The sequence below is a fragment of the Petaurus breviceps genome, unplaced genomic scaffold (assembly GCF_028583685.1).
Source record: "Petaurus breviceps papuanus isolate PSGF00001 unplaced genomic scaffold, PetGlider_PUasm1.0 38, whole genome shotgun sequence".
In the NCBI taxonomy this organism is placed as follows: Eukaryota; Metazoa; Chordata; class Mammalia; order Diprotodontia; family Petauridae; genus Petaurus; species Petaurus breviceps.
In genome coordinates, this window is record NW_027186304.1 from 48,265,475 (window position 1) to 48,279,868 (window position 14,394).

At 39.5% G+C, this 14,394-nt stretch overlaps 1 protein-coding gene across 1 annotated transcript in view; it reads right to left on the reverse strand.

The window, feature by feature from the left end:
- Positions 1 to 14,090, reverse strand: part of LOC138170484 (desmocollin-3-like) — a 375,256-nt gene extending 361,166 nt beyond the window's left edge. Inside the window, exon 1 of the mRNA XM_069099847.1 lies at positions 14,079 to 14,090. The gene's annotated coding sequence lies outside the window, so the exon portion shown is untranslated. The remainder of the gene's footprint in view (positions 1 to 14,078) is intronic.
- Positions 14,091 to 14,394: the final 304 nt, after the last annotated feature.

The window sequence follows — 14,394 nt, forward strand, 5'->3', positions numbered from 1 at the left end:
TCTCTCACTCTTTCCTACCCTATAAAGAACCTTCACAGCAAAGGTGCCCTTAGCCTTCTTGTAAATGGACCAAATCCTCCCAGCACTTACAGCTGTTTTGTAATAGTGGTGATGCCAACAGAGCATGTTATAGTTGAGTTTCTCAAGGAAGTTTCTGAACAGTGTTATTTATTTTCACATCATGGAAGGTCGAAAAGAATCAGAGCAAAATGTGCAGGTGTTAATTATCATGAGTTTATCATTCTTTCACAATGTGTCTCTCATTCCACAACCCCTCCAACGTTTATTGCCATTTTTTGTCATTTCTGCTAGTTTATAGGTTATGAACTAAAATCTTGAGATTGTTTTCATTTACATTTCTCTTATTATTAGTGATTTGGAACTTTTTTATGTGGTTGTGAATACTTTTCAATTCTTTTGAGAACAGCTTATTCATATCCTTTGACCATTTACCTGTTGGGGGATGGCTATGTCATATACATTCTGGTATATACACATATATGTATGTGTGTATATATGTGTGTCAATACATAGATGTGTGCATATATAATATACAAATATACACGTGTGTGAATATATACATATGTTGTGGTTGGGGTTATTGATTGTTTATATGTTTTGGGTACCAAACCCAATTGGATACCAAGTTGATGCAATTTCTTTTTCCCACTCAACTACTTCCCTTCTTACTCTAGATGCATTAATTTTATTTGCACATAAGTCTTTCAGTTCTAAGTTCCCACCTGCTATAAACAAAATATTCTGTTCCTTTGGTTACCTTGATCTTTTTATTTTTTTAAGGTGGCCCTGTTCCCACTGGCTCTTTTTCCCTCAACCCTATTATTCTCTTCTCATTTGTTATCTTCCCCTCATCTCCTCCTCTTTAGTTAGTACGGTTCATTAGTTTTGATGTTTATGCCCCTTTCCAAAAAGAATTTCTCTCACTTTCTTCAGTATATCTCTTCTTCTTTTTACTTTAGACTCTCATTCTCTGATTGACCCCTTTAATTGTCTGATCTTTCTCTTTTCTCCACATTCTCATGCAATCAAAACTCCCAAAGGACCCATTCTAGGCCCTCTCTTCTAGATACTTTCTTCCACTGCCTTGTAGACCTTGCCCTGTGCATTTTCCTTTTCCATTGTGCCTCAATTCTAGAATAATGTCCATTATTGCAGGTCTCAGAGTGGACACTGTCCCCTGGCAAGACCTCTACCCCACATTCCTGATTTTTCATCCTACTACTGATCTATACCCTCTCTTATGGACTCTTCCCCCTATATTTGCCTGAAATTCTTCCTGTATTCAACTCTCCCTTTCCTCTCAGGAGCAGTAAACTTTTCAAACACCCAGTCTCCAGTGTCATCCAGTGTAAGGTCCTCATCTCTCTTTACTGACCACTCCTCTTCACCCATAGGAGCATTCATCAGTAGAACCCCCTCCCACCTCCAAAATAAAGGATGCCTTCCTTTCCTCCCCTTCTTTACAATCTGTCTACCACCCCATTTTTCACCCACCCCCTTGTAGTCTCTTCCCTTCATGAAACCATAGAGGTCACCTTTTTCTCATTCTAGCCCTCAATCAGACCCTGATTCATGACTCACTTTTATCTGTTCCTTTGTTCCCCTCCCCCACTTTCATTTATCCTCACATGTTATAATGTAGTCCCCTAAAGAAGCATTCACCTATAAGCAAGGTGTCTTCAGATTCTGTCCCGAGTTCACTGCATTCAAAACACCAGCCAATGCATTTTTGCATAGCTATCATTCATAACATCCTAGGTTCAGAGGTTGAGAGTTGGAAAGAACCTCAGAGACCATCTAGTCAAATCTCAAGACTTTGTAGATGAGAAAACTGAGACTCAGAGAGATGAAGTGACTATCCCAAGATCACTCAGGCAATTGGTAAAAAAGATGATATTAAAAAGCAACTGAAATTGGCCTCTTTGTACCTTCTTTGTACTTATTTATCATGGTTTTGTTCTCTGAGGACCAACGAAGTAAATCAAATCCCTCCTCCACATAACAGTTTTCGAACACTTGATGGTAGCTATCTATATTACAGCCCTGACCTGCCTTTTATTATTCAGACTATATATTGCCCAATATTCAGGTAACACTTATATAGTATGAACTAAAAAACCCTTTACCATCCTGGTTCCCCTCCCTCTGATTGCTCTCCAGCTCAGTCACTCAATAAACATTTATTCTATTTATATTGTAGGCACTGAGATTACAAAGAAAGGGAAATAAAATAGTCCCTATTTTCAAGGAACTCGTTCTATTGAAGAACACAACATGTAAACAACTATGTACAAATACAATAAAAACTGGATAAATTGGCAATAATCAAGATGATAAAGGCACTAGAGTTAAAGAAGATTAAGAAATGCTTCCTTCAGAAGATAAGATGTTAACTGGGACTTCAAAGGAAATAGGGAAAGTGAAGAAATGGAAATAAATTCTAGGCTAGGGAGAATGCCCAGTGTCAGGAGATGAAGTGTTTTGGTTTTTGTTTTGTTGAGAAACAACAAAGTGGTCAGTGTCACTGGATCAAGCATTAAAAGTGGGGAATGGGGTATGAAAGGTGTAAGCAGACTGGAAAGGTAAGAAGTAGCAGGTTGTGAAGGGTTTTGAATGCCAGAGGATTTATATTAGATCCTGGAGGTGCCAGTAATCTATTGGAGTTTATTGAGTAGGGGAGAATGACATGATCAGACTGCACTTCAAGCATCTTCTAACATAATAAAGACATTTATTGTGAGTTCATTTTTGGACATGTGAAGTTTAAGATTTCTACAGGAAATTCAGTTCAAAACACACATTTAACAGTTAGGAATGTGAAACTGGTAGTCAAGAGAGAAAGTAGGGTAGAAAACTAGATTTGAGAGCATAGAAGTAATAATTGAACCTATAGACATTAATGAGATCACCAAGTGAAATAGTATAGAATGGGAAGGGAAGAAGGCTTAGGACAGATCCCTGTGAGATGTCCAGATCTAGTGGGCATGACATGGATGAAGGTACAGCAAAGGAGAAAAAGAATGGAGTGATCAGATAGGAGGAAAACCTAGAGAAAATAGTGGCACAAAAGCCTAAAGAGAAGAGACTATCAAGGAGAAGGTGATTTTGTGTGTGTGTGTGTGTGTTAAAGTCTTTAGAGAGGTCAACAAGGATGAAGATTGAGAAAAGAACATTAGATTTGCCAATTAAGAGATCATTAGTAACTTTGGAGAAAGCAGCTTTGGTTGAATGATGAGGTAGAAGCCATATTGTAGAAAGTTAAGAGAGTGAGAAGAAAGGAAGTGGAGGTATTTATTGTAGATGGCATTTTCAAGGAGTTTATCTATAAAAGGTAGGAGAGATATGGGATAATAGCTATTGGGTATGGATGGATCAAGTGACAGTTGGGTTTTTGCTTTGTTTTGCTTTTTAAGGTTGGAAGAGACATGAGTACTCTGATTGAAATTGGTTCAAAGAGGTAATAACATACACACTCAGTTGGGTATAGATATCTATATTACCATATTAAAGTAGGAATGAGATAATAAAATGAAGGATATATTGGTGAAGGCAGTGGTCAGAAACAAAACACTTTTGAAAAGAGACAGGGTGAAAGGAGAGAGAGAGAGAAGAATAAACAAGGGGAAAATAGGATGGAGGAAAATACACAGTAATCATAATTATTAAAAAAAATTGTCATTTTCTCTGATAAAGACCTAATTGAAAATTGAACCAAATTTATAAAAATAAGAGCCATTTCCAAATGATAAATAGTCAAAGGATATGAGCAGGCAACTTCCAAATGAAGCAATCAAAGTTATCTATTGTCATATAAAAAATGCTCTATTTTTTGATTAGAGAAATGCAAATTAAAACAGCTCCGAGGTACCACCTTGCACATATCAGATTGATTTATATGAGAAGAAAAAAGACAAATGTTGAAAGGGAGGTGGGAAAATTGGGACACGAAAGCAGTCTTGGTGGAGTTGTAAACTGATTTAACCATTCTGGATAGCAATTTGAAACTATGCCCAAAGGGCTATTAAACTGTGTATAACCTTTGATCCAGCAATATCATTTCTAGGTCTATATCCTAAAGAGATTAATGACATTGCAAAAATTCTCTATCTAGTTTACCACAAATACCACCCCCCCTTAGATGAACTGAGGAAATCTCTCTCATTTAACTTTCCTTTCCCAATCCCCAACTGGGCATTTATAGGTTTACACTAAAATCATTGTAATGTCCATATACTTTCATAGTCATTTCAAAAGCACTGAAACACAAATAAGCAATTAAAAGAACAGGTTTCCTGCAATGAATTTGTCATTGATCAGTCATTGTCAGTTGTGTCCAACTCTCCATCACCCCATTTGACAGATATTGGAATGGTTTGCTATTTCCTTCTCCAGTTCATTTTATAGATGCTGAAACTGAGGCAAATAGGTTTGAGTGACTTGCCCAGGATCACACAGCTAGCAAGAGTCTGAGACCAGATTCAAATTCAGGAAGATGAGTCTTCCTGATTCCAGCCCCAGACCACTATCCACTAAGCCACCTAGCTGTCCAATGAATGTGTCAAATACTTTAGTGATAATCCTGAGATACTAAAAGCAACACTGCAAGAACTGCAGCATTTGAGGCTTGATCTATGATGAATGATGGCAGGGTGTGGGGGGTGGGTGGAGCAAGGGAGGTGGAAACCCACAGACAAGAATTATACAAGATGATACGCTGGAGAAGGGATATGATTGAATCTTTGAAGGGAATGCCAAAAGTTCCAAGACTGGATAAATCACAGTAATATTTTTGACAGGGGCTAAAACTGTCACCTTTAGCCCTAAAAGGCAATTTTAGGAAGCCTTCTGCTCTGCTAGGAAAAGGGAACTTACCTGAACTGGTAAGTAGGAACAGGACCTACTAAATCATGGCTGTCTCTCTGCCTCTTTGCCCCTTTTATAGTCATTGGACCGATATCTGTTAGTTTTTCTTCCATTTGAGAAATAACTTACAACCTAGTAAGTAGACACTAGCTGTAAATATGAAGCACCATTGTTTTAAAATTTCCACACTGAATTATCCCTGCAACTTTAGATGCTTTTTTAGAGACCTAATTGTCATACATTATGATGATATAAGAGGTTGATTCTTAATACTAGCTAGTATACATAATATCCCATTTCAGCTTCTTTCAGATTAAGCTACTATTCAAAGCCTCTCATGAATACAGGTAAGGAGAGATTTCCATCTTCATCAATTGAGGGAGTACTAACATTGATGGAATCCTGCATCATTTAAAGTATTAAAGTGTGGATAGCAGAAAGCCTCGGAGGTTTTTTTTTTTTTTTAAAGCAATCGGGGTTAAGTAACTTGCTCAAGGTTACACAGGGCCAGGTGTTTCTGGGTGCGTGCTAAGTGTCTGAGCCTGGGATTCGATCTCCAGGTCTTCTCAACACTGGAGCCAGTGCTCTTACTCGCTGTGCTACCTGGCCACCCCTCCTCGGAGGTTTATTGCTGACCATATATACATAAGGAAAGAAGGACTTTGCAACAAAGGATTGAAATGGGGGTAGGGGATGATTGCTAGCAAAGGATTCACTTGGATTTTTGTGTTACTTGCCTCTGTTTCCCCAATTAATTTTTACTAGAGATTTGGAGGATTTGGAACTAAAGAAAACTGAGGTGCCTTTGGAAGAAACTTTGACCCAGCCTTAAAATAGTTTTGATGGCACAGGAGCCTAATAAAGGAAAAAGATAGACATCGTAAGGACTTTTTAATTTTTTATTCTCAAATTAACAAACACCTAAAATGAGTATTTCCAAATACATTGTATAATAGGTAAAGATTATGTGTGAAATTGTGAGTTATAAATTAATTGATTTTATTTTTAAGTATATTATAAATTCAAAAAGTAACATCATCCTGCATTTCTGCAATTTCTTCTGACCCTCCTTCTGTTCCCTTCAATTTATGGGGGAGGAGGACCTCTCTCTGGCCTTCCTCTCTTTCTTAACCCCTCCCAATTGAAAAGAAAAAATAATCTTTACAAGAACTTTTTAACCCAAAGTTAGATGGAGCTTTAGGGAAAGAATATGTATTTTCTTAGAAAGATGAAATAACTTCAAAGACACTTAATGATCATAGGCTCTCCTTAGGTAACTGGCTGTTCAATGTTCAAAAAGAAATCAACTTCTAGAGGTTGTGGGGGGGGGAAGCCATTCACATCTAATACAATGAGAAATTCATTGATTATTCTCCTTCTGGTGTCCCCTTTTCCTTACTCCCACCATCCTCAACTCCTGTTCACCTATTGGTGAAGAAAGCTAGAGAAAATCATGAAATTGTATCAAATAGATATTGTATCAACTACAAATTTATGCTACTGAGGTTTCACACTGTCAGGGCAATCCTTTTATCCCTCTCTAGTTAATTCACTATCCCACTTATTACAGTGACTTTTCCAAAACATTTCAAACCTCCCACAATTTCCCCCTTCTACATTCCCTCATCTGAAAGCTTTGCTAATATTTCACTGGAAAACAACTTAGACTTTTCACTGAGAGCTCCCTCTTATCCCCTCTTCTTCATCTCACATGACTTAGATGCCTTCTGCCACTATCTCCTCCTTCGCCCATCTTACACTGAGAGGTCGCCCTTCTCCTTGCCCAGGTAAGCCTCTATATGAGCACAAGTAAGTCCATTCTATGTAGTGTTCTCCAGCACGATGCTCCTTCTTCATATTCACCTTCTCACTAATCTGCAACGTCCCCCCATCTACTGGCTGCTTCCCTGCAGCTTACAAACATGCCCATGTCTCCTCCATCCTCAAGGAAACTTCACTTGATCCATTCATCCTTGCTAGCTATTCCACCTTTCATGGCAAAACTCCTTCAGAAGACCATCATCGTTGGTGTGCCTTCACTTTCTTTCCCCTATCTTTATAACTCTCTGGAGTTTTGCTTCTGACTTCATCATTCAACTGAAACTGCTCTCTCTCAATCTATCTATCATCTATCTATCTATCTATCTATCTATCATCTATATGCATATATATATATATATATATAAAATCACCAATGATGTCTTAATTGCCAAATTTCAATCACCCCTTTTCTCTTTGGTATTCTCTTCTCTCTAGGTTTTTGTGACATTTCTTTCTCCTAATTCCCTTCTTTCTCAGTCTCTTTTGATGGATCTTTATTTATCTCATGCCTGCTAATGGTGAATGGAGGGAGGGAAGCCTCTATCCTGAGCTCTTTTCTCTTCTACCTCTATATTATTTTACTTCGTGATCTCCTAAGGTCCCATGGGTTTCAATTATGATCTCTATGCAGATGACTCTCAAGCCTATTTATCCATCTCTAACCCATGTGCTAACTTCTTGTCTCAAATTGCCTACTAGACATCTCAATTGGGATGTCCCTTAGTCATCTTAAAATCAAAATGTTGAAAACTAATTCATTATCTTTCTCTGCAAACTCTCTCTTCTTCCTAATTTCCCTATGATGGTCAAGGGAACTACACTCCAATCATCCAGGCTCCCAACTCAGATACTCTTAATTCTTCATTCTCTGTAGGTAGCTAAGTGGAGTTAGGAAGACCTGAGTTCAAATCCAGCCTCATTTACTTGCTGTATGACCTAGAGCAAGTCATTTAAACTCTATGTGCCTCAGTTTCCTCAACTGTAAAAATGAAGCACCTACTTTCCAGGGTTGTTGTGCAGAACAAATAAGATAATAATTTCAAAGACTTAGCACAACATCTGGCACATATTAGGCACTATTAAAATGCTAACAACTTTATTATTAGCATTACTATTATCTCTCACTTCCCATATTCAAATAGTTTCCAAGTCCTAAAAATTTTACCTTTATAACCTCTTTTCCATATGTTCCCTTTTCTCTTCTGATATTGCTACCATCTTGGTGCAGGCTCTCATCACCTTGTGCCTGAATTTATTTTCTCTTTTTAGTTTACAACATTCAGTTCCACAGCCTTTTGAGATTTAATTTTTCTCCCCCTCCTTGCCCTCCCCCCTCTTCAAGATGGCATGCAATCTGACATAGGCTCTACATATACATTCGTATTAAACATGTTTTCACATTAGTCATATTGTAAAGACAAATTATAACCTGTGAAATGAACCACAAGAAAGAAGAAACAAAACAAAACAAAAAAGAGAGAGAACAAATAGTATGCTTTGATCTGCATTCGAATTCCATAATTCTTTCTCTGGATGTGGATAGCATTTTCCATCATGAGCCTTAGAACCTTGCATTGCTGCAAAAAGTCATCACACAATGTGGTTGTAACTGTGTAAAATATTCTTCTGATTATGTTCACTTAACTCAACATCAGTTCATGTAAGTCTTTCCAGGTTTTTCTGAAGTCCTCCTGCTCCTCATTTCTTATAGCACAATAGTATTCCATTACCTTCATATACCACAACTTGTTCAGCCACTCCCCAATTGATGGGTATCCCTTCAATTTCCAATTCTTTGCCACCACAAAAAGAACTGCTGTAGGGCGGCTAAGTGGCACAGTGTGTAAAGTGCTGGTCCCCCAGAGTCAGGACAACCTGAGTTCAGTTCCGGCCTAAGACACTTAACACCCACACAAACAAACAAAAAAACTAGACGTGTAACCTGGGCCAAGTTACTTAACCCCAATTGCCCTCCAAAAGGCAAAAAAAAAATGGGGTGGCTAGGTGGTGCAGTAAATAGAGCACCGGCCCTGGAGTCAGGAGGACCTGAGTTCAAATGCGGCCTCAGACACTTAAAACAAAAACTAGCCATGTGACCCTGGGCAAGTCACTTAACCCCAATTGCCCTCCAAAAAAAAAAAAAGGACTTGCTATAAATATTTTTGTACATGTGGGTCCTTTTCCCATTTGTATGATCTGTTTGGGATGCAGCCCTAGAAGTTGTATTGCTGGATTGTGCCTGAATTTATTGTGGCAGCATGGTGGTTTATCTCCCTTCCATAAGTCTCTCCCTCCTCCAATCTATCCTCCGCTGGGCTATCAGTGTGATCTTCCTCAAATGCAAGTCTGACAATACCATTCTCCCACTTAATACATTCTGTAGGTTCCTTATTGTCTCAAAGATCAAATACAAAACCCTCTGTTTGGTTTTTGAAGCCCTATATAATGTGACCTCTTCCCACTTTCCTACTCTTCTTCTGTCTTCCTCCTCTCTACCTACTTTATAATACAATGACTTTGGCCCCCTTGATGGTTCTTGTACAATATAATCCATCCCCCAAATCTGTGTATTTTCTTTTTTGGTTTTTTCTTTTCAAATGCTTTATTAACTTCTGGTTTACATCATTCATTTCCACCAGATTTTGAGTTACAAATTTTCTCCCCTTTCTCCCCTACCCACTGCTCCAAAATAGCAGTCCCACAGGATATCTCCTCCTCTAATCTGCTCTCTCTCATATCTTCTACCATAAACCCTTCGACTTTTCCAGTAGGGAATGGTAGATCTCTATGCCCAAGTGCCTGTATATCTTGTTTCCCAATTACATGTAAAATAGTATTAATAATAGTATATATAAATATTTTTTAACATTTTATTTTAAAATTTTAAATTCCAGATTCATTCCCTTCCTCCCTTGTCACCCACCCTTACTGGGAAGAAAAGCAATTCAGTATTGGTTGCACATGTGTAGCTATGCAAAACATTACCATAGTAGATACATTGTGAAAGACTGACTATATTTCCTTCCCTCCTATACCACCTCCCACTTGTTCTATTCTCTACTTTGATCCTGTCCCTTTTCAAAAATGGGTGCTTCCAACTTCCCTTTCCCCCAGCCTGCCCTCCCTTCCATCATCCCTCCTCTCATCCCCTTCCCCCCTACTCTCCTGTAGGGTATTATACCCTATTTAGTGTGTATGTCATTCCCTCCCTGAGCCAAATTCAGTGAGAATAAGGTTGACCCATTCCCTTTTGCCTTCTTGTTCTTCTCCTCCATTGTAACCATTTTCCCTTGCCTCTTCTATATGAGATAGTTTACCCCATTCTGTCTCTCCCCATCTCCTCTCATTATATTCCTCTCTCACCTCTTAATTTCACCTTTTAAATATCATCCCTTTCTATTAAATTGGTCCTGTGCCCTCTATCTATGTATACCTGTAAACATGTATGCACATGTATACACATTCACATATGTATTGATACGCCCATATACCCTCCCATATAGACAACATATATATATGATGTCTATATGGGAGGGTATATGGGCATATATATATATATATACATATATATCCCTTCAACTATTTTCATACTGAGAAAATTTTCATCAGTTATAATTATCGTTTTTCCATGCAGGAATGTAAATAGTTCAACTTTGATAAGTTACTTATAATTTCTTTTCCCTGTTTACCTTCTCATGCTTCTCTTGCTTCTTGTATCTGAATGTCAAATTTTCTATTCAACTCTGGTTTTTTCAGCAAGAATGCTTGAAAGTGGGCGGCCAGGTAGCACAGCAAGTAAGAGCACCGGCTTCAGTGTTGAGAAGACCTGGAGATCGAATCCCGGGCTCGGACACTTAGCACCCACCCAGAAACACCTGGCCGTGTAACCTTGAGCAAGTTACTTAACCCCAACTGGTTAGGGGCGGCCAGGTGGCTCAGCGAGTAAGAGCACCGGCTCCAGTGTTGGGACGACCTGGAGATCGAATCCCGGGCTCAGACACTCAGCACCACACCCAGAAATAACTGGCCGTGTAACCTTGTGCAAGTTACTTAACCCCGATTGCTTAAAAAAAAAAAAAAAAAGAATGCTTGAAAGTCCTGTATTCCACTGAATGACCATATTTTCCCCTGAAACATGATACTCAGTTTTGCTGGGTAGGTGATTCTTGGTTTTAATCCCAGCTTCTTTGACCTCTGGAATATCATATTCCAATCCCTACGATCCCTCAGTGTAGAAGCTGCCAGATCCTGGGTTATCCTGATTGTGTTTCCACAAAATTCAAATTGTTTCTTCCTGGCTGCTTCTAATATTCTCTCCTTAAACTGGGAATTCTGGAACCTGGCTATAATATTCCTAGGAGTTTTCTTTTTGGGATCTTTTTCAGGAGGTGATTGGTGGATTCTTTCAACCTCTATTTTGCCCTCTGGTTCTAAAACATCAGGGCAGTTTTCTTTGAGAACTTCCTGGAGAATGATTTCTAGGTTCTTACTTTGATCATGGCTTTCAGGTAGTCCAATAATTTTTAAATTCTCTCTCCTACATCTATTTTCCAGGTCAGTGGTTTTCCCCATGAGATATTTTACATTACCTTCTATTCTTTCATTTGTTTGGATCTGTTTAACAGCATCTTGATCTCTCATAAAGTCATTAGCTTCCATTTGCTCTAATCTAATTCTGAAGGAATGATTCTCCTCATTGAGCTTTTGAGATTCTTTTTCTGTCTGGCAAATTTGGCTTTTTAAGGCATTCTTCTCCTCATTGTCTTTTTGAGGATCTTTTGCCATTTGAATTAGTCTATTTTTTAAGGTGTTATTTTCCTCAGTCACACTGTTGACTCTCATTTCATAATTTTTTTTGCATCATTCTCATTTCTCTTCCCAACTTTTTCTCCCCTTCTCTTATTTGCTTCTTAAGGTCCTCTATTGCCTGTAACCAGCTCATATTTTTCTTTGAAGCTTTTGGTGTAGGAGTTCTGACTTCACTGTCTTCCTCCTGTTCCACGCTTTGATCCTTTTTCTCACCAAAATAGGAGTGTAAAGTTGTGTTGCTCTGTTTATTTTGCTTCCTTTGCCTGCTCATGTCACCACTCAATCACTTGACCCCTGGGCTTTTTACCACAGTAGGACTCTGCCACCAGACAGGGGAGCTTTCGTCCCAAACACTGGGGTTTTCTCAGCTGCCGGAGGTATTAGTTGGATGCCCTCTCTGAAGCCTCCACAAGCTCTTGCAAGCTGGTCACATACCCCAGGATCTCCACCCTAGACCACAATCCAGATCCAAGCAAGTTAAAGCAATAGCAATTACCCCTCAGACTGGTCACTTGGTCCCCCTACACTCTGTAAGCCAGGAGTTGAAGCTGCCACATGGGGGTGGCTGCACAGCACAGCACCTCAACGGCTTCTCACCCTGGGGGCAAAGGCCGACCACACTCCCAACTACTGGATCCCATATCCTTAGCATCTATGTGTTGATAATTCTGGAAACTGCTACAGCTGCTGGTGATCTGAAGTCCCTTCAGCTGGTGGTTGATCAGGCCTGCCCTGGGGCTAAAACCTTTGGCATGTGCAAGGCTGGGGTCAGCTACCCGAGTGCTTAACTGGCAGATTCCTGCCAGCCTGCTGGGCTGTCCTCAGTGGGAGGTTGGCTTCTCCGTGTCATATTGTGGGTTCTGTAGCTCCAAAGTTTGTTCAGAGTCCCCTTTTACATGAATTGGGGGAGGTGGAAGCCAGAGCCCTGTGGAAGTCCTGTTTCTACTCTGCCATCTTAACTCTGATCCCCAAATCTATGTATTTTCTCTGGGCTGTACTGCCTACCTGGAATTCTCTCCCTCCTCACTTTTATCTCATGGTTTCTTTGGCTTCCTTGAATTCTCAACTAAATTCCTACCTTCTACAAGAAAACTTTTCCAGTTTTCCTTAACATTAATTCCTTCCCTCTGAGATTATCTCCACTGTATCATGTAGATCTTGTTTATACATATTTATCTGAATGCTGTTTTTGCCCATTAGATTGTGCACTTCTTGAGGGCAGGGACTAATTTTTCTTCTCTCCCCAGAATGAAGCACACACCTCCTGGCATATAGTAGATGCTTAATAAATGCTTGTTGAGTTGACTTGTTGATTTATAAGGTTTGTGTCTATCACTAAAGGAGTTGAAGATTAATCCTTTGTGATCAAGTTTAAAGGAGAAATAGCAGAACCCACCTTATGGGGAATAAGTAGCACTTTAGTTAAGTACCACAGCTGACAACAGAGAGAAATTCTACAATTGCATGCCTCATAGAGTAATGCCTAGAAACAACCACAAGACTAGCAAAGAACCTCCCAGTGAAGTCTGTGTCCATGCAAAGCCATCAGTGGACATGGCCCAATCAATCAATAATTGATTAATTAACATCTATTAAGAGTTGGGCAGCCAGGTGGAGCAGTAAGTAAGAGCGCTGGCCCTGGCATTGGGAGACCCAGGATCGGTTCCGGCCTCAGATACTTGGCACCCACACAAAATAACTGGCCATGTAACCTTGAGCCAGTTATTTAATCCCAACTGCTTATAAAAAAAGAGTCTACCACATGTCAGATACTGCTAAGTGCTAGGGATACAAAAGAGGGAAAAGGAAGTCCTTGCCCCCAAGGAGCTTATAATCTAATAGGTGAAAGAAGACAGCTGTGACTTTACAGCATTAGAGGATAATTTTAACTTCCTCCCATGTACATCTGACCATATGGTCCCTATTGGTGTATCATTCCATATGTATACCCCAGGTGGACCCATACATTCCCTATATGTGTTTCATTTACATGGATGTCTTGTTTTTATAGACTTATGGCCTGGAAATATCCTAGGACAGGGGTGGGAACCTGCGGCCTCAAGGCCACATGTGGCCCTCTAGGTCCTCAAGTGCAGTCCTTTGACTGAATTTAAACTTCACTGAACAAATCCCCTTAATAAAAAGATTTGTTTGTAAAATTTGGAGTCAGTCAAAAGGCCACACCCAAGGACATAGAAGGCCACATGTGGCCTCAAGGCCGCAGGCTCCCCACCCCATCCTCAGCATTTGTGGATCCCATGTGTGTGTTCCCAAGTGGGTATGCACTTTCTACTGATAGTGGGTATGTCTGTCTTTCTGTATATATGCATACATACGTATGTGCTGGTATTGATAAAAATCACAGTTCTAGACTATTGTTTCCAGGGCCTTGACTCAGAGTTTTGAAATAAGAAAAAAGTACTCATCATTCACAGCCTCTTTTTTGAGACTGAGTATATGTAACTGTCACTACTGCTAATCTCCTCAGCTCTGGCAGAATGGAAAGCATACACAAAATGGTGTTTAGTTGGGAATGCCCTAAATGTCTTTCCTTCACTTTTTACATCCCCATGTACGAAACATCCTGGCTTGGATTACATTGCATTACTAGGCAACATATATCAGTCAATGTTTATATGGACTGGAGGTTTGGATTGCATAGTCAAGATTCACACGAGACAACAGGCAGGATCTTGTTTTCAGCCTTAAGGAAAATCCACAGCCCTGTTTGGTTAGTGCTTGCTAACTGAGAGGAACTCCCAGATTAAGAGTGGAATACACCCACAGCTCTTAAAAATACCCAAAAAGTCAATGAAACCACTTTTTCAGTCAGAGTTTTCTGATACGTAGATGAAGGCAAATGTTCTTTTCTTTATACAC